Source organism: Choloepus didactylus, chromosome 7 (genome assembly GCF_015220235.1).
Source record: "Choloepus didactylus isolate mChoDid1 chromosome 7, mChoDid1.pri, whole genome shotgun sequence".
In the NCBI taxonomy this organism is placed as follows: Eukaryota; Metazoa; Chordata; class Mammalia; order Pilosa; family Megalonychidae; genus Choloepus; species Choloepus didactylus.
This window is the reverse complement of record NC_051313.1, coordinates 12,618,255-12,644,232: the sequence shown is the minus strand read 5'-3', so window position 1 is coordinate 12,644,232 and position 25,978 is coordinate 12,618,255. Positions and strand designations below refer to the sequence as shown.

Below are 25,978 nucleotides of genomic sequence, written 5' to 3'. Positions count from 1 at the left end.
ATGGAGGGTGTTGAAGAGAAGAAGATTCCAGCTGTGCCGGAAACTTAAGAAAAAGTGAAGGAATTTTGCTGAACTGAAGATCAAGCACTTGAGAAAGAAGTTTGTCCAAAAGATGCTTCGAAAGGCAAGGAGGAAGCTTATCTATGAAAAAGCCAAGCACTCTCACAAGGAATATAGGCAAATGTACAGAACTGAGATTCGAATGGCTAGAATGGCAAGAAAAGCTGGCAGCTTCTATGTACCTGCGGAACCCAAATTGGCATTTGTCATCAGGATCAGAGGTATCAATGGCCATGAGCCCAAAGGTCCAAAAAGTGTTGCAACTTCTTCTCCTTCGCCAAGTCTTCAATCGCACCTTTGTTAAGCTCAACAAGGCCTCAATTAACATGCTGAGAACTGTGGAACCATATATTGCACGGGGGTACCTGAACCTGAAGTCAGTGAACGAACTGATCTATAAGTGTGGTTATGGCAAAATCAATAAGAAGTGGATTGCCTTGACAGATAACTCTCTGCATGATCTCTTGGTAAATGTGGCATCATCTGCATGGAGGACCTGATTCATGAGATCTATACTGTTGGGAAATGCTTCGAAGAAGCAAATGACTTTCTGTGGCCCTTCAAATTGTCTTCTCCCAGTGGGGGGATGAAGAAAAGACCACCCATTTTGTAGAAGGGGGAGATGCTGGCAACAGGGAAGACCAGATCAATAGGCTTGTTAGAAGGATGAACTATGGTGTCTACTATGATTACTTTTATAACCTGGTCAGTTAATAAACAGTGACTGCTTTCAAATTAAAAAAAAAAATTGTATGAAGGGGAAAACAGCTTTCCTTGGCTAAAAGCGAAGTCTCTGTGAATCTGAATGTCATTTGGTTTCCTTAACATGTGCCCACCAGGAACCAAAAGAGTGAATGATGAGAATCCCTTTGCGAAAAGCCAGATTATTAAATGGGAAAGATAAAAAGAAATTGGGTGTTGGGGGTAGGGGATAGGGGTGGGACACCACTATGGACCCAATAAATTCATAGAAAATAAGACACATTCAGAGGAGGAAATGTCATAGAAAAGTCATGGAACAAATGGAACATTAATCTGCTGATAGATTTCAGTATTGTGAATGTTAACCCAAGAAGTGGTTGAGTTGTAGGCTGCATTACTTTTGTGTGCTACAACCTTTGCACACACACACCCCCAAGTCCACTGCCTGCACCCCTACCCAAATTCAGAAATGGGAAAACAGAACCCAAAGCCCTTTGCCTTTCATCACTGGACATGAATGGTGAGTTGGCTTGGAGACAGAGCCAGGACAGCCGGAGGAAGTAAGTCAAAAGCAGAGTTGTGAACACAGCCCCACTTCAGTTCTGGCCTCTGCCTGCCCCAGCCTCCATGCTGGTTCCGGGAGCATCTTTTCACCGTGGTCTCAACAACTCTCTTGTACACGCCAGAATAGAATCTTTTTAAAAAAGAGCAGCACATGTATTTCTCAAACACACTTTCTTGCACCATCACCTACCCAGCCCCCAAGCTGTTTCTGATGAAAATTTGGCACTTAATCCAATACATTTTTTTTTTTTTTTTTTGGTTCTTTATGTTGTGAAGCCTGGAATTCTACTTAAAGCATATATTTATGAACTGTGAGAATATATCTGATCTTCTTTTCAGACAAAACATACTTTTTGAAGTAGGTTACCTGTAGATGTAAGAAAACAAAATAGTCCTAAAATTTCCAAGACTTTATACTACAAGAAGCAAGGTCCCTGTGCTTCCCTATCAGAGATAAATTGTCCCTTTCAAACCTGAGTCTCTTTGCTTCTGAGAATGAGGCATGACTCAGGGGATTCTGGTAGTTTGGCTCAGAGACAAATGAACTGTCCTTTTGGAAAGTAGATGTCAAGAGAAGCCACCTTTAAGGAAAATGGACTTTTTCCTCCTCCTCCTGACATGCTGATCTAAAAACACATAGGAACTGCCTGGCCATTTGTCAGAAATGATGTAGACAAATTAGGCGTATAAAAATGACTGGACATTCCTACCCTAGCTTCCTTATACATGGTTTGTCTTCCTTATTCCACTAAGTTTCTGAGGTCACCTAAAAAGTATATATACCAAAAGAGAATAAAATAAAAAAAATGCCAAGAAAGATATAAATCAGAAAATATTGTTAGGATCCAAGGGAAAAAAAATAGGGCCCTAATTCATAGGTCCAACTGAGTATGAGTAGTCAGGTCACAAATCATTTCTGCATTTCATGGCAACCAATGTAAAAATGGAAATGCAGTCAGTTACATTGTTTTCAGTCTTTGTCCATCAAGAGAAAAAACACAAATTGCCCAAAGAGAGCAAAGTATTTTTCAGTATCTATGTCTAAGAGGAATTACTCACTAAAATGTTGAGAATTATGGAGGATGATGTCCTCCCTAATACAAGGTGGGGGCAGAGGACACTAAATCAATATCCTTTACTCATGTAACATTATTGAAAACAAGAGGGAAATGCGAAAGGTCTATCATGAAAATAAATGACAAATTCCTTTACTGCGTTGATTGCAGGCCTTCAAAACCAAGTGTACAGATTAGTGTGTGAAGTGACAAAGTGGCAGGGAAATAGTGAAGACACAGAGTGGGTGGGGTGTGGTAGCAGGAGAAAAAGAAAGCGAAGTTTTGACACCCCAAAGACTAAGTTCAACATGGGGTTGCTAATAAATATAAATGCAAACATTGTAAATTGAAAGTTCCAACATTCCATGAGAATATGGTCATAAAGTTAGCAATGGATTTAGTCTTCCAATCAATTCTCTCAAATCTGTTTTAGGTATGAAAAATTCTGGGTAGCCACTTCATTTTTTAATAAAGTTACTGTATAAACTCTAGAATGTAAAAAAAAACAGTTTATCACTTATATGTATTTAGAATTTATCATCTATCCATAAAATTGGAAATCCAATTTCCTGAAAATTTATTGAAGACATTTTAAAAATCCCATCAAAGGGTTAAAATGTACTTTATAGCCACTCTTACTTTAGTTAGATTTTTTATATTTTGGCTGTTACACTAATTCATTATTATTTTAAGTATTCTTTTTCTTTTTACTTCTAGTCCTCATTTTAATGCATTAAACCTGATTCCTAATGAAAGGAAATCAGTTTAGGCTCATCTGCCATTCAGTGGAGCCTTTGTAAAGTTAATTTTTCTTCAAGGATTGATCTTAAAAATGCCTCTGCCTCATAAATTCTGAGCCAAAGTCATGTCAGTTCAACTTGAAGCTCAGTGACCCAAGGAGAGGATTACGAGAAGCTTTATTGGGCAAAGGAATCTTGCCCTGAGTCCAATAAAACGCTTACTGTACAATCAAGTCTTTGGCAGCTGAGTGCATCCTCATTTCCTCCACCCTGTCCTGCTTCTCAGTGGAAAGAATGACCTTTAGAAGGAGGCGTCCACCAGCCCCAGCTTGGAGGGTCCCAGGTCCAACCCAGCTGGGAACCCAGCACCCTGTCTGCACACGCAGGAAAATGTGTGTGTCTAACACATTCTCTGCATAGCACCCATCACAGCACTCATCACAGACTTGTACAATTCTTTAACTAATGTCTGTCTCTTCCAACAAATGCACATGCCAAAAGGACAAGCCCCATGTCTAGTTTGCACACTGCTGGGTGCTGTACCAAGTGATGAAAAATTTTAAGCTGGAAACAGAGAAACAAGCTTCATGATGCTATTCTTAGTCAAAATGGTGGAAACTGAGGAGCATGTGGCCCTAGTTCTCATGTATATATTTCAGATAAATATTTTTAGTTTCATTTCATGTAACATTTTATCTGGAATACCTTAGTTAGGGGAGTGTACTTTGATTTAGGAAGCAATTAGGGTGTTTACCACTAATTGGTAAATGTTCCAGTTTGCTAATGCTGCCAGAATGCAAAACACCAGAGACGGATTGGCTTTTATAAAAGGGGGTTTATTTGGTTACACAGTTACAGTCTTAAGGCCATAAAGTGTCCAAGGTAACACATCAGCAATCGGGTACCTTCACTGGAGGATGGCCAATGGTGTCTGGAAAACCTCTGTTAGCTGGGAAGGCACATGGCTGGCATCTGCTCCAAAGTTCTGGTTTCAAAATGGCTTTCTCACAGGACATTCCTCTCTAGGCTGCAGTTCCTCAAAAATGTCACTCTTAGTTGCTCTTGGGGTATTTGTCCTCTCTTAGCTTCTCTGGAGCAAGAGTCTGCTTTCATTGGCTGTCTTCAAACTGTCTCTCATCTGCAGCTACTCTCTCAGCTTCTGTGCATTTTTCAAAGTGTCCCTCTTGGCTATAGAAAGCTCACTCCTTCTGTCTGAGCCTATATAGTGCTCCAGTAAAGTAATGAAGGCCCACGCTGAATGGGCAGGGCCACACCTCCATGGAAATTATCCAATGAAACATTTTGCCCACAGTTCAGTGATCTCATCTCCACAGAAACATCCAATCAAAAGTCTCCAACCCAATCAACACCAATAGGTTTCCTGCCCACACAAGACTGCAACAAAGATAATGGCGTTTGGGGGGACATAACACATCCAAACCAGCACAGTAAATAACAAATATGAATGAGCTACTGTATAATGCTAACTAGGAAGATGACTAGGACACTGAGTCCCAACCCAGAGGAGGAGGACAATACTGGACCTCACTGGACAACAGCCTGTATGGTCAAATTACATCCAACAGCAGGAGAGCTGTATTTTAATGCTGGGATTCCACCTTGGAATGTGCCTCAGAACGTTTCTTCTTATCTTTTTCCTCCCATCTCCAACACTGCTCTCCTTCTCATCATCCACCACCTTACTTCCAAAACTGTAGAGAGTTAAGGAATAACAAGAGATACTCCTTTGGATGAAGAGGGCCATCGTTTTTTTCCCAATTCTGGCCTTGAACTCTTAGCAGGCAACTTTGATATTTTCCCCCTTTGGATTTTTTTTCAAGTGTAGAAAAGTTACAACTTCTCTGAATTGAAGACACATCTTCAACCTTTCAGTAATATATGCATGTTTTAAATGATTAGGCTGTCAAAGCCTTTAGAACACTTCTCTTCCTATAAGAGAAGAAACAATCCAGCTAGGTTGTCAGAGGGGCGGTGCTGATCCACTCCTCCCCCATCTACGAGGGAACTGCCAGCTTCAGGGAAAATGAGAGGGCGTCTCTGCTCTCCCCTCGGCCCAGGGTTCCCTCTCTGGACCTCCCGGTGCATCTGACACCTGGTTCTCACGCAGCTTGCATCCTGCCCTCTTTGCCCTGCACTTTTCATAGGAAGGATTCAGGTTAGCAACTTACCTTCCCCTTTTTGTTCGCCCCACCCCTGCTCCCTCTCTCCCCAGACCTGGGTTATCCAGCAAGCTAACTTACCGTGGCGATAAGTGGATAATATCTAAAGGAGTTGGACCCTGGAAGGTTCTAGAAACCAGATGTAACGCCTTACACACAGAGAAGCTAATCTCTTCCAGGAGTATGCGTCAGAAATTGTTGACAGTGGGGGACTACGAGCGCTGATAAGTGTGAATGTGGAGTCTGGGCGACTGTAGTCATTGGAGCACGCACACATGCACGCACGCAAATAAGAAGGGTGGCTTATTTGGTGGTTCACAAAAAATTGGTATGACCCAAACCAGGAAAACAGAAGACGGGGCTCAAGAAAACCAAGGACAGCCATTCTGGCTGGGGGTGTCCCCTATGCTTTACGTCAGAGAGGGAAAGGAGGCAGTCACCCAATAAATACACCTTGTTCAAACTCAGTCAACAGCCGGGAACTCAGCCGCTCAGCAGGGCTCACATAGACCCAGGTCCCTGGAACTTCAAAATTGGTCTTAACTGTAGGCCTTTTCTCAACACCTAAGTCTTAGTGCAGGTACATGGTTTGAACTATGTTATTGAGCTACAGGGAAACTCTTTAATTTTCCATCCAGTGAGACATGTTGACTAGTCAGCCTCACCCTCTTAGTTTGCCTTTGTGAAGTTCCCAGTAATCCATGGTGAAAGGTAAGGATTACTTTAAATAGCCTGAAAATTGCTTAAATTATCATCTCTCCATGATTGCTCACCATGACGTTAATCATTACCTTTAAAGAAGTTCAGTGCAACATAGAATTAACATTAGAACTGATTTTTTTTTTCTCAGAAGGACCTAAGCCTTTCAAACCCAGCCAAGTTGTGCAGCCATCATAAAGGCTGTTTTTTGTCCTCCTCCAGGCACTGGCCGCACCTCCCCTCTCGACAGGTGCTGCCCTCAAACAGCACCTGCCAGGATAGAAATGTCCGGCCAGAAAGGAGGGAGGACAGGGCTGTGATCAGACCCTTGGGGATTTTATCAATAAGCAGAAGGACCCAGCAAGGTTCTCCTTTAAATTCACAAGGAGTTCCTGAGCATCTTCTGTTCTTGGGACAAGGCCTAGGATTCCGGCACGATGAAGTAATAAGCTTATTCTTGGAAAAAGTGCATGCAGGCCACCGCTAAAAGGAAGAAAAGACAAGCCACAAACGGGGAGAAAATATTTTCATTAGGGAACTGCAAATTAAAACATAGTGAGTTATGTCTACACACCTAGCAGAATGGCTAAAACTGAAACCAACAACACCATCAACTGCTGATAGGGACATGGAGCAACAGAAACCTTCTCTCATCGCCACTGGGAATGCAAAATGATCCAACCACTTTTGAAGACAGTCGCTCAGTTTCTTACAAAGCTAAATGTAGGCTCACCATAGGAGTCAGCAACCATGCTCTCAGATTTGAAAACTGATATCCACACAAAACCTGTATGTGAATGTTTATATCAGCTTTATTCATAATTGCCATAAAGGAAGACTCCTATCCATAAGTGAATGGATAAACAAACTGTGGTATATTCATACAATGGAATATTATTCATTGATAAAAAGAGATGAGCTCTCATATCATGAGAAACACAGAGTAACCTTAAATACCTATTGCAAATGGAAAGAAGGCAGTCTGAAAAGGCTACATACTGTATCATTCCAACTATATAATACTGTGGCAAAGGCAAAACTATAGAGACAGTAAAAAGATTAGTAGTTGTCATGGGTTGGGGGAGGCGTGGATAGAGGAAGGATGGGTAGGTGGAGCACGGGGCATTTTGTCGGACAGTGGACCTATTCTGTATGATGCTATAACGGTGGATTGGTGGATACAGGACATTACACATTGGTCAAAACCCACAGAACTGTACACACAAAGTGAACCCTAATGGGAACTATGGACTTCAGTTACTAATAATGTATCAATAGTGGTTCATTGATTGTAACAAATTATACCACGCTAACATGAGATATTAATAGGGAAAATTGCGTATGGCATGGGTGGGGGCAGAGCACATGGGAACTCTGTACTTTCTGTACAATTTTTTTGTTTCGTTATTTTTAAAGTACAAGCAAATGATTTCTAAAAGCAAAAGAGGTGGTTTTATTTAGAGCGATGGTCTCTGTAAAGGTCTTTCAACTGTACTTAGCTTTTCTAGAGCATAAACCTCACAGAACTTCCCACACCTCCCATGCAACATTGAACTAAGAGGAAAGCTGCGTCAAGGAGAAATAAAGAATTATTTTAAGTTCTTGAAAAAAGAACTCTGCTGATTTTTCATTTTTTTTTTTTTTTTTTTCCTCTTAAACTGGAAAGCAGTAAACATTCCTGGTTGGGATCTGATCTTGCCTAGGCAGCACGATAACTTTTCTTGTGGGGCACAGCATGCTCTGAGCCTTATACATGGTAAGTCACTCAATCCTTGTGATGACCCTACAAGATTGGCACAATTTCCTTCCCTATTTCACAGATCATAAAGCAGAGGCACAGAGGCCAGGCAGTGTGGCCAAGGTCACGGTGCTGAGAAGTGCACATTGGAGTATGAAAGAGAGTGCGAGGCAGAGCTCAGAATGTCTATCGTAGGCTAGGAGAAGCACCCAGGGCCAAAGAGGTGCTTCTGACATTCCAGTTTCCTTCCCACTCTCAGGGCCTGGTTTATTCCATCTCTGTCTGCCTGGTTGAAAGAGGCAAGCGGTTAATATATAAGGAGTAGAAGGACATGTGCTGGCTGTTTTCACTCTTTGGTTAAGGGCTCTGCTGTGTGAGTGTTTGGGGGGCTGGTGGTGGGGAGGAAAGGGGAGGCACAAAACACGAAGCCACTTAGGCCAGATGCCAGCTCGAGAATATGAGACAATAAATGGCCTGAAATTAAGTAACTTATGGGCCTGGCTCTCAGCTCATTGACTGGTCTCTGACTTAGCTCAAAGACTATCCCCAGTGGTGGTGGTGGCTGGTGGGGGAGCAAGGCAGGCAGCAAGAGAGAGGGAACTGGTATCAGGCTGAATTCAGACACGGCCCAGAGCAGGAAGGCTTGGGAAATCAAGGCGCAACAGCAGAACCAAAGAATATAAAGGATCCCTTTTTGTGTCGACTCAGGGGAGCTGGAACTGAGTTGATGAGGCTTTAGGTAATCTTGCATCTTTGTAGGAGGGGAATGTGTGAGGATCATCAGGTCAGGGTGAATGTGTTTGGTGCTGCAAGAGAAAGAGCACAGATGACTGAGGGTTGTTTGAAGTCAGGATCTCATCAGCAACCTGCACGTTGGTGACCAAAAGGGCCATGGCCAGAAACATTCCACCAATAAGGGCTTTTTGAGCTTTGCTTGTAGCAAGGAGAGAAAAGCTAAGAAAGAAAAGCACCTCCCCGAAATGAGGCTTCCCGGTGGATTCCTGAAATATCCAGGTCTGTGAGCCCTTGATCTGTGAACAGATTAAGTTAATCCCCTTGAAAGCACAGCCCACACATTCCAGTGGTGCAAATGCCTCACCAGAAGCCGATGCCTGCCGGGTTAGCAGTGATATGCATTGACACTGTGGGCTCAGAGTAGAGTAGAGCACTTGCTGGGTTGCATTTTGGTAACTGCACAATAAACAGAGCTCTGTTACAGCAGCCTTCTAGACAGCCCGATGTACTGGGCAGGATGTCTGCATCTTCCCCGTGAGCCCGTGGAAAGGAAATGGCCATTCCCTGGAAAGTTCTAGGCGTGCCCTGCCAGGGGTTGGCCTCCAATCGATTGGTCAGGCAAGCTTGCGAATATGCTTATTATCACTGAGTAAAGAAAAGAAGCCAAATGTTTGTTTTATCTCTTCATTAATATCTAGAATGTTTGTCCCTTGCCATCTCAGTTTTAAATAAATATACTTAGCCATGGAGATTTGCGTCAGTCACTTTATCTCCACTTCAGAGAATATTGAGCCTAGGAGAGAGCCAGGATGAAAGCCAACTGCTTTATTGAGGTCTTGCTTCTCCGACTGTCTCCAAGTCACAGTAATTCAGGCATGCATCACATTTTTGTTGTTGTTGTTTTTAAAGAAAGGAGCTGTTTTAGCATTTATGAAAGACTTAATTGCTTTAAAGATGTTCCCATACCAGCCAGTAAAGGTTGTTGCTTTTCATCTCAACACAAACAAATGAAAAAAAAAAAACAGAATTTAATCAATTCTTCATTTTTCCCTGACATAGCTTTCAGGTTTTCAAGTTTTGTCTCAGTTCTGGGTTGCATTGGAGATTGCAGGCATGGATATGCTTTGAGGTTTATGCTCTAGAAAAGCTGTGTATGGCTGAGAGAACTTTACAAACTAAAAATAAAGTTGGATGGTGCCTCCCTTTTTGGATGCAAAGAGACTAGAAATCAGACAGATTCTCCTGAGATTTCTTTGTGAAAAGGTGAGTTGTCCACCTGGAGCATGAGCCCTGATAACCTACAAAAAAAGTTGCTTTGTTCAAATCACGTTGTTGGAAGACAGCTTTTTAGTTTTCCATGGAAATAATTGATGTTGTTACAGCTTTAGAATTCTAGAAAAAGCTTGTAGTAGTTTAAGCTATACGTCCCCAGAAAAACATGTTCTTAAATCTAATCCATTCCTGTGGGTGTGGAACCATTGTAAGTAGAATATTTCATGAGGCTAATACGTTAAGATGTGAACCACCTCATTCAGGATGGGTCTTAATCCTTTTACTGGAGTACTTTATATGAGAATGAAACTCAGTCAGAGAGAGAATGCCACAGAAGCAAGAAGGTGAAATCAACAAATCAACAAAACCCAAAAGAGAAGTGAGAGGCCAGTAGATGCGGCCATGTCCTTCCATGAGACAGAGGAGCCAGCAGCTGGTTCTTGAGAAGAAAACATCATCTTGATTTGGACATTTCCTCAGCCTTGAAACTGTAAGCTAGAGGAGGGTCAAGATGGTGGCATGGAAAGGAGTGGAATTTAGTCAGTCCCCTGGATCAACTAATAAACAACCAGGAACAATTAGTAAATAATCTGGAATAATTGTTGGGGGACAACTGTGACTGTCCACACATCATACACCAACCTGGATTGGGAGGAATGCCTGAGATCACAGCATAGAATCTGTAAGTAAAAGCTGTGGACCTGTGCTGGAGACCCCTCCCCCCATGGCAGGCTTTGTGGCAAAACCTAGCTGTGGTAGAGAGCGGCACTCTCCAAGCAGGCAAGTATAGCTCAGCTGAGCTCCAGCTGGGGTATTAATTAACAAATGTGGATGCTGAATACAAGCTATAAATCCCTAATGAGCAGACAGAGGCTTTTTGTGATGAATGACCTTAAAGAAACAGAAGACTCCTCTGTCCCAGGACAGGGAGCCCAGAGGACCAGGTGTTACCTCTGGCTGATGAGTGAAACTGGGGGACCATGTACTGGCTCCAAAAGGGGGATTTCTGCCCATTTTTCTCTCTCTCAACATGAGGGGCTCAGAGGAGAAAGCCTCAGCCATTTTCAGTTCACAGTGCTCTGACCCAGACAGGGGTAGAGATAACAGAGTCAGGGAGACAAAGAACCTACTCAAATGCAGATGATAACTCCCTAGGAGGTGTATCTTCCCTAAGAGTAAGGAGGTGGGGCCCAGCTTTCCCTTCAGAAGCAGACCCCAGAGCCTGGGATAAAACAGCCAAAACAGAAACTGAAGCCAAACACACCTCCTTACAGCAGTCGGGAGTGACAGGCTGACAGGCCCCACCTGCTGGGCAGGTTAGGAAAGGCACAGTGACTAGAGACCTCACAGGAAAGTCTGTCATTCTTCTAAGATACACTCTGAATATAACCCCATTCTGAGACCTGAACCTGTGCTGGTCTGGGAAAATCTGATTGGGGTAACCAAGGAAACCAGATGTCTACACAACAGAAAACTACAATCTACACTAGGAAAAATGAAAATATGGCCCAGTTAAAGGAACAAATTTATACCTCAATCAAGATACAGTTGAAATATTGTTTCACTTTAAAGAAACAATCTGTTGAAGATTTTCAAAGAAATATGCTAAATGAAATAAAAAAAAACAAATCAACGCATTCAGGGAAGATATAACAACAGAGATGAAGGCTACAAAGGAAACACTGGATGGACATAAAGTAGAAATTGAAAGTTTGAAAAAACAACTGGCAGAATCTATGGATATGAAAGGCACAACACAAGAGATGAAAAACACAATGGCGACATACAATAGCAGATCTCAAGAGGCAGAAGAAAACATTCAGGAACTGGAGAGCAACACACCTGAAATCCTACACACAGAAGAACAGATAGGGAAAAGAAAGGAACAATATGAGCAATGTCTCAGGGAATTGAATGACAACATGAAGGCATGTTGATGGCATTGGTGATATAGTCTGACTCTTTTATTCTACTATAGTTTAATTCTATCTTTCCTTTCATTGCTTTATAGTTGTCATTTTTTTCTTTCTTTTTCTTTTTCTTTTTCTTTTGTCTGTACCTTCTTTGACTCTTCCTCCTCCTTTCTGGAAGAAATGGAGATGTCCTTACATAGATAGTGGTGATGGTGGTAAATACATAAATACGTGACTATACAGGGAACCATTGATTGTTTACTTAGGATGGAATGTATGGTGAGTGAACAAAACTGTCTTAAAAAAATATGAGTTGATGAAGAAACCCTGAGGGCACTACATCGAGTGAAATAAGTCAGACACAAAAGGACAAATATTGCGTGGTCTCACTGATATGACCTAACTATAATATGTAAATACACAGACATGAAATATAAGTTAACAGGATATAGAACCAGGCTAAAGAATGGGGAGAAGTTGCTTATTATGAGCAGAATGTTCAACTAGGTTGAACTTCAGTGTTTGGAAATGGACAGAGATGACAGTAGCATGTTATTGTGAGAATAATTAGCAGTGCTGAATGGTGTGTGAATGTGGTAGAATGGGGAAGCTCAGAGTCATGTATGTCACTAGATGAAAAGTTGGAGGTTAAAAGATGGGAATGTATAAAACAGTGAATCTTGTGGTGGACAATGTCCATGATTAACTGTACAAGTATTAGAAATCTTTTTCATGAACTAGAACACATGTATGACACTATAACTAGAAGTTAATAATAGAGGGGTATATAAGGAAAAAAATACCTGTTGCAAAGTATGTACTACAGTTAACGGTATTTTAACATTATTTCATCAACAGTGTCAAATGTACTATACCTATACTATGAGTCAATAACAGAGGGGGGTGGTTAGGGGTATGGGAGGAATTGAGTTTTCTTTTTTTTGCCTTTATTTCTTTTCTGGAGTAATGAAAATGTTCCAAATTGGGAAAAAAAATTAATTGTGATAGATGCACAGCTGTATGATGGTACTGCAGACAATTGATTGTGCACTTTGGAGCTTTGGATAATTGTATGGTATGTAAATAATCTCAATAAAATTAAAATAAAAAAAAACTGTAAGCTAATAAGTTCTCATTATGGGTTTAAGCCCACCCATTTCATGGTATTTGCTGGAGCAGCCTAGGAAACTAAAGCAAGGTTTAATCTTTATCTTACCTCCATATTTACATTCTGTCCCTGTCTGAATGGTATTAAATGTCCAGTCACAGGGAAACAATCAGTACAGTTCTCCAGAGAAGCAGAATCAGCTGGATGTGTGTATGTGTGTGTGTTATTATGAGGAATTGGCTCATGTGATTATAGGGGCTGACAACTCCTATTTCCGTAGGGCAGGCCAGAGGCTGGAGATTACACTCAGAGTGATGTTGAAATCTTTAGTATGAGGCTAGGGTAAACCAGAGAGTAGCGGAAGGCATAGCCTTGAAGCAGAATTCCTTCTGATTCTGGAGCCCTCATTTCTTCACTCCTAAGGCCTCTAACTGATTAAATGAAGCCTACCCACATTATCAAGAGTAATCTCCTTTACTTAAGGTCAACTGATTTTAGATCAGGTCTGCAAAATACCTTTCCAGAAACATCTAGGCCAGTGCTTGACCAAACAGCTGGACACCATAACCCGACCAAGTTGACACATAAAAATTAGCCATCACAAAAGCAATCTGCATGTCCGTGCTTGGGAAGCAGGCCCAGCATGACACATGCTAAATAGTAAATGCCCAGATATTGGCTGAATGAATGAATGGGATAGTTCAGCACTGAAGCAATGAACTGCTGCAGTAGAAAGCATATTTCACTAGGGAATAAGAAAGGATGGTTTTCCAGACAATGCTTCACCTAAGAGTCTTTATTTCCAGATATAGAGCCAGGGAGTTATTGGGAACTGCTCCCTCCATATCCATTATACAACTTTACATTTATGGGTGTTTTATAGCAGACATCTCAACAAAAGGCACCCATGGCACCAATTTGCATTGCAGAAGAGTTGCATTTGCAGCATTCCCAGTATTTGCTAACTTCATTTAGTAGGACAACTGTGATCTTATTTAATCAGTAATTCCAGTTTTTCTGAAGGTGAGAAAGTTTTAAGGCCTGCCTTTTCCAAGCCAATGGAATAAAAAAAAAAAAAAAAAAATGTCTAAGGCCTGGTCATGGACATTATTTCCTACCTCCAGTCTATTCTGTCTACCTTTGAGGTGTGGATAAGCCACAGGGGTCTTGGTTTCTCCTTTTCCTATGTCTGAGCTTGACCTTGAAAAGCTCTTTCCAACTGCTATTCTGGCTTCTGGCCAGGTCAATGTTTCAGTTCACGAACTCTTATTTTATTTCTCTATAATGGGCTCCGGCTCCCTCGTGCTCTCTTCTTTATATCCTCCCTGAGATACTTTGACTTTGACCTTGTGCTACCTAAGGACAAACGTCAGGTCACCTGCAGCCATGGCCCCATTCTTGGCCTCATTCTTGACCCCATGCATCAATGTATTCAATGATCAACTCTCTTCTCTTGGTGATACTCCAAATATTCTGGCTGAAATCCATAGATACCATACACTGATACATTTCATCTCAGAACTTGCCTCTGTTAAAGTAAATCAAACAAAATAGAGTTACTATGGCTCGAAGATTTAAAATGAAGTTGGGAGGTCATTCTGGAGGTTACTTTCTTGTAGGTCACAGCCAGATATCTCAAACTGCCAAAATATGCAAAGCCTCAAGCAACAATGTTCCACAAAACCCCAAGGACATCCAGGTCAAAAAAAAACCATAAGATAAAGAACTCAGTTAATTACTAACCTGAAGGACAATTAGAGAATCCCAAATACCCACCAGCCCCAAATGACTTGTGTAATCTTTTCCTTTAAAAATCCTTGCCTGGAAATGCCAACAAGGGACATGGTTTGGGTTGTTTCTTGAATCTGTGCTTCCTGAATTGCAATTCTAAGACCCCAAGTAAATGCCTTTGTTGCCTGGCGGCTCAGTTTGTTATTTCTCTGTTGACAGCTCCCATTGATTTTTCCCTTCTTCTGCCTGGCAATCCCATCTTGGGCTTCTCGAGACTAAACTCTGGGCCCCAACAGCCTGCTTGGCTCTTCCCAGGAAACCTAGAGATGATACTTATCTTGACCATGTGGATTTAGAGTTTTAAAACATCCCTTTTTATTACAAAGTTCATCTGTTTGGAAACAGCAGGACCCTTTCTCTTTGGTGTGTCTTCCGGTGGGAGTAAAGGCCCATCACTGACTCTCTGGAGCTGGAGAAAAAGTTGTCACCACTTTTACTTTGCTGCCCACACCCATTATTGTGGACCCCGTGTATGAAGACATAGCAGTAACTTCTGAATAGCACCTGTTATGAGTTGAATTTTAAGATATGTTGAAACCCTAACCCCCAGTACCTCGAAATGTGACCTGATTTGGAAATAGGGCCTTTCCAGATGGAGTTAGGTAGGTTAAAGTAAGGTCACATGGGAGCAGAGTGGGCGTCCTCATAAGAGGAGAAGTGGGCCAGTGGGGCAGATGAGGAGCCAAGACCCCCCAACAGCAGAGAGCACCTCGGATGGCCAGACAACCACTGGAAGCGAGAAGACGCAAGGAAAGATCCTCTCCTACAGGTTCTAGAGGGAGCGCGGCCCTGCCGACACCTTGATTTGGAGTTCCAGAGCTGGGAGACAATAAACTTCTGTTGTTTTAAGCCCCTCAGTTTGTGGAACCTTGTTACAGCAGCCCTAGGAAACTAAGACAGCTCCCTAGAACCTCCCAATAAAAATAGAAATTTCTCCAGTATTTGAAATTTTCCAGCCAAATTATAATTAATTCATGATCAATAATGAAATAGTTTGTTAGTGCAGGTTCTGGGTGGGCTTCCTGCTTGCTTTGTGTTGGCCTTATGCAATGACACACACGAGGCAGAACAATCTTCTGAAGAGAAACTTCGGAACAGAAACAGGTACTCACATCTGCCGTAAATGTGCATGCAAGGAAAGTGAAATCGGAGAGATTTTCTTAGAATTTCAGATTTGGCCCTTCCAGGTGGGCCTGCACTACTTTGGGTAGAAAGCAGACTGAGCAATTAAAAGCACATTGCCCCTACCTCTAAGACCCAACCAGTTGCAAATACATTTTTCATTTTCCTCCTGTTTTCCACTGTTTTCTTTCCAACTTTGAAAACTCGTGGTACAGCAGTGGCATTGTTAGAAGACCAATAGCATGAAGATTCTCAAGAGGAGAGATCTGCCATTCATTCATAATGGTGACTCATTAAAAGCTACAGGCTTACTTGAAACATTCCTGGGGGCATGCTATGGAGATCTCTTCTTCTTCTACTCAGAGTTTAATAGTTAACCACATTAGGGTCCAGTGCCTTCAGTTCTGTCCTGCCCTTCAGCATGCCCCCCCAAACCTCTCATGTGTTAATGGCTCATTCATCACACTGGATTTTTCTTAGCTAACCCACTTCCCTAAAATTCAGGATTTGCTGCCAACATTCCCACACTTCTACAAAATTAATATAGCACTTAGGACTTGGTATACTCTGAAAGCATCCAACAATTACAATTACACATTTAAATCTTTGAAACCAAGCAATATTAATCAAAAAGGATAAAAGGCAGAGCAAAAGGGAATGCTGTATATAGCTCTAGTCAGCATATTTTAACTCTTACCCCTTCCAAAAAGTTAGAGATAGTGACTCAAAATAAACCAAAGTGTTAGAAGAGTAGAAAAGAAATTACCTTTTAATGAAGACATTTAATTTCTATGGCTTTCCATAGCTATCCAATTTAATTCTTCCAACAAACCTGAAAGGTAGGCCTTATTATGCTCACTTTATGGGTAATGAAATTGAGGATCAGAGAATTACTTCCCCAATTTATATGTATACCAAATGGGTATATAAGCATTATAAGCTATATATAGAATCAGGATTCAAATCCAGAAATAACCAACCCAGAACTTTTCCACTAAACTCACATTACCTTCCTAAAATCAATTGATAGTGCCCTTAATGTTGAACCATCAATCAATATTTCCCTCATATTGAATATCATAGTTAAATACACATTATTAACAGTGCTCAGTCTTAAGAAATTGTCCAAGACCAGTAATTCTAAACCTGGCTGATCACCAGAATTATCTGGAGAGCACTAAATATATAGATATATTTCCTAAATTCCACTCCGGAACCCCTGAACCAGAATCTCTGGGGATTCACTCAGGAATCTCCAGGAGACAAGACCCTGGAGGCAAGTTTCATAATAAGCCAAATTAGAGAACCACTGACTATTGAATAATACTGGAAACAAAAAGACAGGACCACCTCTTGGAGATAAAACATATTAAATTTTTCAAAGTATTGTGACATCCTTTATTTCATTTCATCCTCCTATTCCTGCTGGGCAGTATGTAGGGTAGATTTTTTTTTTTTTTTTTTATCCTCCTTAGATGCAAACAGAAACCAAATTCAGTGTTCAGAGTTCTGTTCAGAGACAGGAAACACTGAAGTATCTCCTTCCATCTTTGTGGATGAGATGGACCATCTAGGAAACCGAACTGGGTTTGGATGTACAGAACTAATGACAACCCTCCCTCCTCTCCTTTCTAATATCCTACTTGTTGGAGAGGAAATACCTTCCACCTGGATGATCCGATTACCACTAGTTACCATTTCTATTGGAGAAAAGAATCAATCAAGTTGCCTTACCAACAGTTTTCTGAAAGCCAGTTGTGATGGTGCATAACTCTCAGGAGATACAAGCATCTGTGATAAATTAACTTAGAGAAATTTAGGGGAGAGAGAGTGTTTTGGAGGGAAAAAAAAACTACTGGCAAAAGAAAGAAAAAACAAGGAAAAAATATCTGCATACATCCTATCATTAGCCTTTTTCTCCCTATTATCTAGAAAAAATTTTTTATTAATTTGTATAGCTCTAATTTTCATCAAAGGAGTTGTAGAACACAGAAAATCATGGAACAAAGCTTCATCCCACTTATTCCCAATAATATTCAGTCCAAGAATTCCCAGGCCTCTGGATGATGGTGCTCAGCTCCTAATCTGAGGTACAAAAGTAGCTACACCTCAATTATATGATAAACAATTTATGACAGATCCCGAAGTCCACGGAGGCATTTCAGAAAGAATTTGGCCTCAACATGCAAGTTATGTAATAAAATGAATTGAATCGAAAACATGCTTTGGTCTTTCAAAAAAAATAAATACTTTAGAAGTTTGTGAGTGATGCATTTGCCAAGTTCTCCCTCCCCTCTCTCTCCCCCCACCTCTCTTTCTCTCTCTTTCTCTCTCTCTCTCTTAGGTGCCTCTGTGCACTATCCTTACAGCCACATGCCCACTGGTTCTGTTGGTAAGTACTTTGGACTGTTTTCTCTTCAAATAGTAAGAATACTTCTCAATGTTTAACGAAAGATTTTGTAACAGCTCAGTGTATTATGCATATTTTGATAGTTCACATTCCATAACGTGTTTTTGTCACATCTTAATGGATGATTTTCTGATGCAAAGGTAAGGTATGTGACTAATAAAAAACACCTACAAGTCCACAGAGGTTACGTCAACATAACTAATGTTCAGTCAGTTGCGTCAGGTTTCCTTCTATCTGAAAGTTTGGCAGCATGTCAGCCAAATGGGTATGTGTGATTTCTCTCAGGTTGACATGGCCTGGTCATGGAGTATTTTAAAGGACCCCAACTTGCGTGACTAAATCAGAAACACAGTCCATCAGTTCAGTATTGGGTCTCAAATGGTGACATGGTAGAGGCTGTGTAGGCACCTGGGAGCTTGGTTTGTGTACTGAAGTCACCCCCACAACCACATTTCAACCCAAAGTGCATTAACAGAATGCTGTAGTTTACACTTGCATATGTAATGACAGATGACGCTTAAATTAAGAGATCATGTACAGGAAAAAGCCAAGGAAATAATTTGGAATTATGCCACAGCTTCAGACACAGGCCACTGGACAAAGTGAAACATTCCCATGGTGGAACGTAGACCGTGTGTATACAAGTGCAGCTAAGTCAAACAGAACTCCACTTTTTGGTCCTCACTAATTAACTGCTGCTTATCCACCAAGCCATGGGATGGCAAGGGAGAAATTCCGGTTGTGCAACTATTGTCTGAATGATTTTATGTGGGGAAAATCGCCAAACGCTTTGGTTCTGGTCCAATTTGGCTATGATCTGGGCTCAAGCATGTCCACGTTGGCAAGTGCATAGAGTCACGGCTTTTCGTGATCTGGCTCTATCTTTTCAGCCTCTCCCACTGCCTCCAACTTCTGTGCCAACCTCCAAAATATAGTTTTCTTTTATAGACAAATATTCATTGGGGACCTACCATGAATCAGGCCCTGTTCTTGTTCCCTGGGCACCTGTCAGTAAACGAGTGAACTGTACAGCCTCTGTGCAGAGATGGCCACCTGCCCACTGACATTTCCAGAGCGGAGCTGTGACGAGCAGGCAGCTGCCCACATAGGACCGCATCTCCCAGCCTCCCTGGCATCCAGCTGTGCCCACATGACTCATTCCTGCAAATGTTATGTGGACAGAAGTGACGTGTGTCCCTTGCAGGCCAGAGGTGCCTTCTCCACTTATTGTTCTCCTGTTTGCTGTTAGATGTGGAAGACTCAAGTCCTGAAGGCAGAGCTTCCAGATGGAGTGATCCTGGGTCCCCAGGCCCCCTGTGAAGAAAAACCACCCTCCAACTAGGAACATTAGCACCAAACTGTCAAGGGATTATGTCATATACGTGAACTGGGACAAATGTTTCCAGGTGCTACCATTAACCTGACTAAGATGGAATGTCAAAGGGCTGTAAGCACTATGCATGATAAAGAATGAGGAATGAGGGTGGGGGTATTTGCTACCCTAAATAGAGGGGTCTAAGACTACCTCAATGATAAAGTGAAGTGAGGAGAGGCAGGAAGGAAGCCAAAGAGCAAGTCAAGTGACGCTCTTGGGAAAAGCTTTGCAGAAAGAAGGAGCAGCCATGCAAGGGTCCTAAGAGGGGAGCAAACCTCCTGTGTACAAGGAGTATCAAGGAAGCCAGGGCACCTGCCGTGGAGTGAACAATGGGGTGGTTGGTAGGAGATGAGGTCAGAGAGGAAGCAGGGGACCCAATCATATAGGGCCAGGCAGGCCGTTGTAGGATCTTTGGATGGTGCGTGGAATGAGATGTACTATCGTTAAGAGTTTTGAGCAGAGAAGTAACAAGCTGTTATTTACATCCTGGAGGATGACTCTGGATGTTGGGTTGAGATTTTGCTATGGAGGGTTGGAGAGGGCAAAAGTGGAAACAGTGTGTTGCAATAGTCCAGGTGAGGGACCCTGAGGGCTTGGACTGGGGCGGTGGCAGAGTGGGGATAAGAAATGATTAGCTCTTGGATGCTCATTGAAGGTAGAGTTGACATGATTGGAAGATGGATTAGATGTGAGGGGAGGGGAAAAGTGAGGGGCAGGTATGCAGGTAAAGATCAGCAGTTCCAATCTGAGATACCTCTTAAAGATCCAAATGGAGATATCAAGTAAGAAGTTAGATCAAGTCTGGAATTTAGTCTCCAAGGATGGAGAAAATAATTGGAAGTCATCAGCAAATTGAAGATATTTAAATATGTAAGACTAGATAAGATCACCTAATAAATGGATGTAAGCAGAGAAAGGAAAAGGCTTGGGGACTGTGCCCTGGAGCCCTCCACCATTTGAGGGTGGGGGGAAGAGGAAGAGGCAGCAAAGGAGACGGAGAAGGAGCAGCCAGTGAGGAAGGACCCCACCAGGAGAATTTGGGTTCTGGAAGGAAGTAAAGAAAAGTGTTTCAAGGAAAAAGGATCATCAATTCTATTAAAAATTGCTGATAGTTAAGCAAAATTAAGATTGAATCTACTGTGGGATTTAGTGGTGTTCAGGTCTTTGTTGGTAATTACAGCAACTTCAGGGAAGTCATGGAGGGATACCTGATTAGAGTGGCTTTAGGAAAGAATGGACATAAGAACTAGAATCAGCAAATAAAGACAAACATTTTCAGGGTTTTGTTGTAGGAGAAAGCAGAGTAATGGGGCAGTCTCTAGAATGGGGTTGGGGTCAAAGGAAGTTTTTTTTTTTTTTTTAATGGGAGCTACTGTAATATTTTTCATGTTAATGGAAAGGATTCAGTAGAGAGTGGGAAATTAGTGATGGAGGAAAGAAATGGGAGAATTGCTGGAGCCATGTCCTTAAAAGGGGGAGAGGAAATGTGCACAGGTGAAGGAGTAAGGGCAGTTCATTCATAGTAACAGGAGAGAAAGGAGAGTCTACAGGCTCAGAAGCGGACAGGTGGTAGATGCGGTGGGGAGCATGTGGAAATCTCTTCTGATGGCCTCTGTCTTCTTATTGAAACAAGAAGCTAAGTGAGCAGTGAGAGTGAGGTTGGAGAGGAGGACCTGGTGCTTCAAGGGGGGAGTAGACGGTATGAAATGGTCTTCTATGAGAGTGGGCAGGGGGAGTGGACCATGACAGTGTAGCAGGATGGCCCGGCTGCACCAAGGGCTCACTTGAGTTTAGTGGGCTCAAATGAGACCAGAGGAGTATGAGCATGTGTTTTTTCTCCAACCAGGGACAGCTACTCAAATGCAGGAAGGAGTAGGCAGAGCTGGATCCAGCCAGGGTTGAGGTTTGCTGGGTCTCTGAAACAAAGTCAGAGATGGACAGGGGAATTGGGGAGTCCATGCCAGGAAACAATGCTAATGATGGATCTTGAGATCTAGTTAGGGTGACTGAGAACCTGAGTAGACTGAGGTTCAGTGAAAGGTGTGGGTTTGATGGGTATCTGGCTTGGGTGTGATCAAAGAATTATTGAAGTCAAGGTACTAGAGGCAAGAATCTGAAAGCATCTCATCTGGGCCACTGGGGATGTGGTTACCGGGAAAGAAATCAGCCATTTCAGACTCCTTACCATTCTCTGAGGCTCAAGGCATTTCCAACTTACTTGGAAGTGGACTCTTGCCATTCCTACTTGTTGGAATAGTGTTAAATCTCTTCTTCATCTCTTACTCATTCTTCAAGGCCATTTAAGGCCCTTGAAGACCCAGAGGGGTTGATAACTCCTTCATTCAGCTTTCCATGAAGTCAAAATGAATTTCCTTTTCTCCTGTGTTCACATAATGTGTTTTACTCCCCTCTCATATGGTGCTCATCACACTGTGTCATCATTACCAGTTTACAAGTCTGAGTCCCACCAGCTTGTGAACTTGAAGAGGACTGAGCAATATTCTACTTACCTCCACACCCCCAATGCACGGCTCAGGACTGGCCCTGGTAGTCTAATCACCAGCCCTTCTCCAGGGGCTGCAGCCCTCCTGCCCCCACCCTCATCCACTGCAGTCAGAGTTGTTTTGTGAAAAGTGTTATCCCTCTGCTTAGAACAGACTTTCCAATTAATCTTGAGCTAAGGACCTGCTGGACATGGTCCTTACCTCTGAAGCTTCACATCACCAAGCTCCCACTGCCCTTTGCTCTCCAGCTTCCCCAACCTCTTGGTACCTCCTATTGCCTTGTTTCTCCAGGAATCAAGGTCTTCTCAAATGCACTTCCCCCTCAGTTAGGTATCAGCTCAACATCATTTTCTCAGTGACACCTTCGCTGACCCCTGCACTGGGCGACGCTGCCTGGTTAAAGTAGTCTCCACACACCCTGTGCTTTCTTCATGGCACACAGCAGCGTTTGTGATTGCATGGTCACCCATGGATTCTTTAGGTTAATGTTTGCTCCCATCCTGGTCAGGAAGCCCCTGAGGGCAGTAACCAGGCTGCTGTGCTCTTCACTATATTCCCAGCCTCCACTGCGGTGCCGGCTCACAGAAAGGACTTCACAGATACTTGCTCACTGAATGAACTTATTAAATGAAGAAACAAATCGTTCTAAAGTTTTACTTAATATTCTGTAAAATACGACTAATTTGGTTCCCCAAGTACTTACATTTCAGGCATAAAAAGAACACAATAACACACACACACACACACACACACACACACACACACCCGCCTTAATGGGCTCTCACACAGATCTTTATAATACATAAACCAGACCCATCAGACTGAGGTCCGTAATTACATACAAGCTGTACCTAATTATTAAAACAAAGACGAGGTAGATGTGGCTAAACCAAGACCATTCTCTCTCTTGAATGTGGGTCATCAGGAAATTTTGCTGCACTACTTTTGACAGAGTACACCTCAGGGCCAGAACCAATGACTGGAATTTTCCAACATAAAAGAAGGTGGCCAAAAAAATGAAATGCAAGGGTATTTTTTTTTTTTTTTTTTTTTTTTGCTGACTCAAGGGTCATTTCCTAAACCTATCTCATAAAGTGCATAGTGAACTCTAGAAAGTCTCCTATCCATATCTCAACGGAATTTTCCACTACTAGTACTAGTATGGCAAAAATAAAATATAGAGTCTTTTTAGGGAAAATACCCATTTGTGTGTTCTCTCTCTCTTACATGCTAGAATTATAAAAAATTTTATAATAAATATATATGGGTGAATATGTATAGCTCTTCATACACATTGCTCCCTTTAACCTTTCCTTTGTTGGTTTTCAATTAAACCAATGAGAATACAAGAATCCCTTAAATTGAATCTGTTTAGGATCAATTTTAGAAGCAGACACGCCACCCAGCCTGAGGCATTCTCGTGACTCATAAGCCCTCTTTGGGCACAGGCTGTTCTATGAATCCCCACAAAGCGTAGCTCCATTGCAGCTGTTAAAACTCACAGTTATACTTCATTTTCATGATGCTCTATTTGAACTCAACTTGGTAATGTTACTTGTTTTCATTTACAAGGAGCAGTCTAATAATTATCGTATTTTGTTCCATATTCTAGAACTTACTCTGAACTCGGGCTATTATCCTGGTTTTTCAATAGCTTTTGGCCAAGCACATTGAAAACTTGGCTTGACTAAAGGAAGACAAGAAAGAATATTTGAATCATCCAGTATTAAAGTAACTCGGTGAGTAAGTAGACTTGTGCCTTGGTCCAAGGGTCAGAGAAGTCAGTGGGCCTTGTCTTGACCTTGATCTAGTGACCCTGATCTAGTAGCTTAGACACATGGCTGTACTTCACACCCTGTGCTCAGGCTCCTAGTGACCAAGCTTGCTGAGAAGCTGCCTCAGACTCTCAACTCTCCCAGCTCCCTAACGCCTCCTTTGGATTAAATAGGTCTGCAGAGATGACCTGCTCTGATTTCCATGTAGACGTACCCCAATCTGGGCCTATCTTCACTTGCTTAAGGAATATACATCCTTATCTATTAGAAAGCATTAATTTGGAATCCACTTTCTTGAGTTGCTGCCCCAAGTTTGTTCCTGTTTAAATCCCTACTACCACGCACAACTGAGCCTTTCTCACGTCTTGACGTCGTCCCAGACTTTTCAGATGTGGCCCAGCCCACCAGCACCTTAAGCCTGGGAAGGAGATTCACATGGGCCTCAGGGTGCTATAGATTGTAGAGAAGGTCCTTCCACAGTTGGCTCTTTTATTCCTTCAGTTGATGGTAGCATGTTCAAGGTATGAGAAGCTGATAGTGACCAACCAGTTTACAGCCTGCAGAGAGAGAAAGGCCGGTCTCAGAAGAACGATGGCTTGACAGCTGTCAGCTCTTCCCTTTCTACCAGGGACGTGGCCTTTTTCCCCATGAGTCTTCCCTTGACGCCTGATTCCCGCAGGCTCCCCAGGGCCCTCGGATGGGCTTGGGCACCACTCTTTGTCCAGATAGTGTCCTCACAAAAGGCCGCTGCTCTTATTTCCATGCATTTCTAACTCATCCAGCATGAAGCTCCAGAAATGACACCAAGAGGCAGGTGTTCCCTCCAAGCAGCCCCCGAGTGTGTCAGGAACCCCACACTAGCAGCTGCCAACTCTCTTCTCTGCTCTGTGCCCGTGACCTCAGGCATGTCCTACATCTCCCGGAACCCATGAGCACATGTTTTTCCAGGCACGTGGAGGGGCAGGGTGTGAGGAATGGAAGAACCGGGGCAGAGGGACCCTGGGCTTCCAAGGCCGGGAGGCTGCCTTCCTGACCATCCCCCAGGTCCTGCTGGGACTGGAGCAGTAGAGGGGAAAGCAAGGCAGGCACCAAATGGCATCTTTCCTGATCCTTTCTGAAGACCAAGAGGGACAGACGGGCAATCACAATAAACTCCGCATGGGGAATCTGGACCCAAGACAGCCACGAACCCTCTCCTCTTCCCGAGTCCTGACTCTCTCCCAGTCACAGCAGCAGCGATCCCAGAAACTCTGTGTAGAGTCCTTTGGCAGCGGGAACTAGACAGGTTCCTAATTTTCCGGAGCTCCTGAGCTCTGGCTGAAACAATCTTTCACTTTAAAAGCTCCAGCTCACACACTTAGAAAAGCATTGCCAGGTACGTACAGGTTTCTTGGATCATTTCCAATTACTAAGGGAAGGTATCAGTTGTTGAAGAAAGCTAAAACATACCCACAATGACTGTGAAATCTTTTCATTCCCCACACTTTTGGTAATTTGTTCTGATTGCAATGATTTCCAAAGACAAGATTGCACTCCAGGGAAGCAAAAAGATAAAAAAAAAAAAAAAAAAAAAAAAAAAGGGAAATCTGTTCCCTGCTGTGGCCGTATCAGAGCTTAACCCATGTTTGGAAGCAAAGGCAAACATTTTTTCAGCCCTAATGAAATTTTGTTACTGTGAATATTGGGGCTGAACTGATCCGGGGAGAAGACAACCAGCTGGGTTGCTGGGGATCATTGGCATGTTCGAGGTCATCGCCAATCTTGTCTGTTTTCATAAAACAAGAGAATGCATATATCCACTCAAAACTGCTCCCACTGGGGTATATAAGAAAAGTATAAGAAAAAAAATGGAAGTTTACCATCTTTTTCAGATAGAAATATATAGGGCCCACATTAGCATGCTATGGCCCCAAATATTTGAGTTTTCTACTCCTGCTTCTTCTTCCCCTGTTTTCCCAATTCTCTTCAACAGTCAGCAACCCTCTTGTCCTACTGGGGGAACGTTTTAGCACAGTATGTAGGTTAAAGGTGCAATATTTTGTTTAAAATGGATAGACGGTTGTTACAATTTCTGTAAGAAGCGGCAGATAAAGGACTTTGGGGCTCTCCAGTTAAGCAGTGAGGCAGCCTCATCTGTGTTCAAGTGGTCTGGGCTCCACCAACGACAATCAGGAGAAAGAGCCGTGGAGCTGGAGACTTCCTCTGCATTGTGCAAGGGCTGGACACAGTTATGGG

The 25,978-nt window shown here is 42.5% G+C and overlaps 1 pseudogene; it reads left to right on the top strand.

Moving 5' to 3' along the window:
• On the top strand, nucleotides 1–24,811 carry LOC119540466 (annotated as a pseudogene).
• Nucleotides 24,812–25,978: the final 1,167 nt, after the last annotated feature.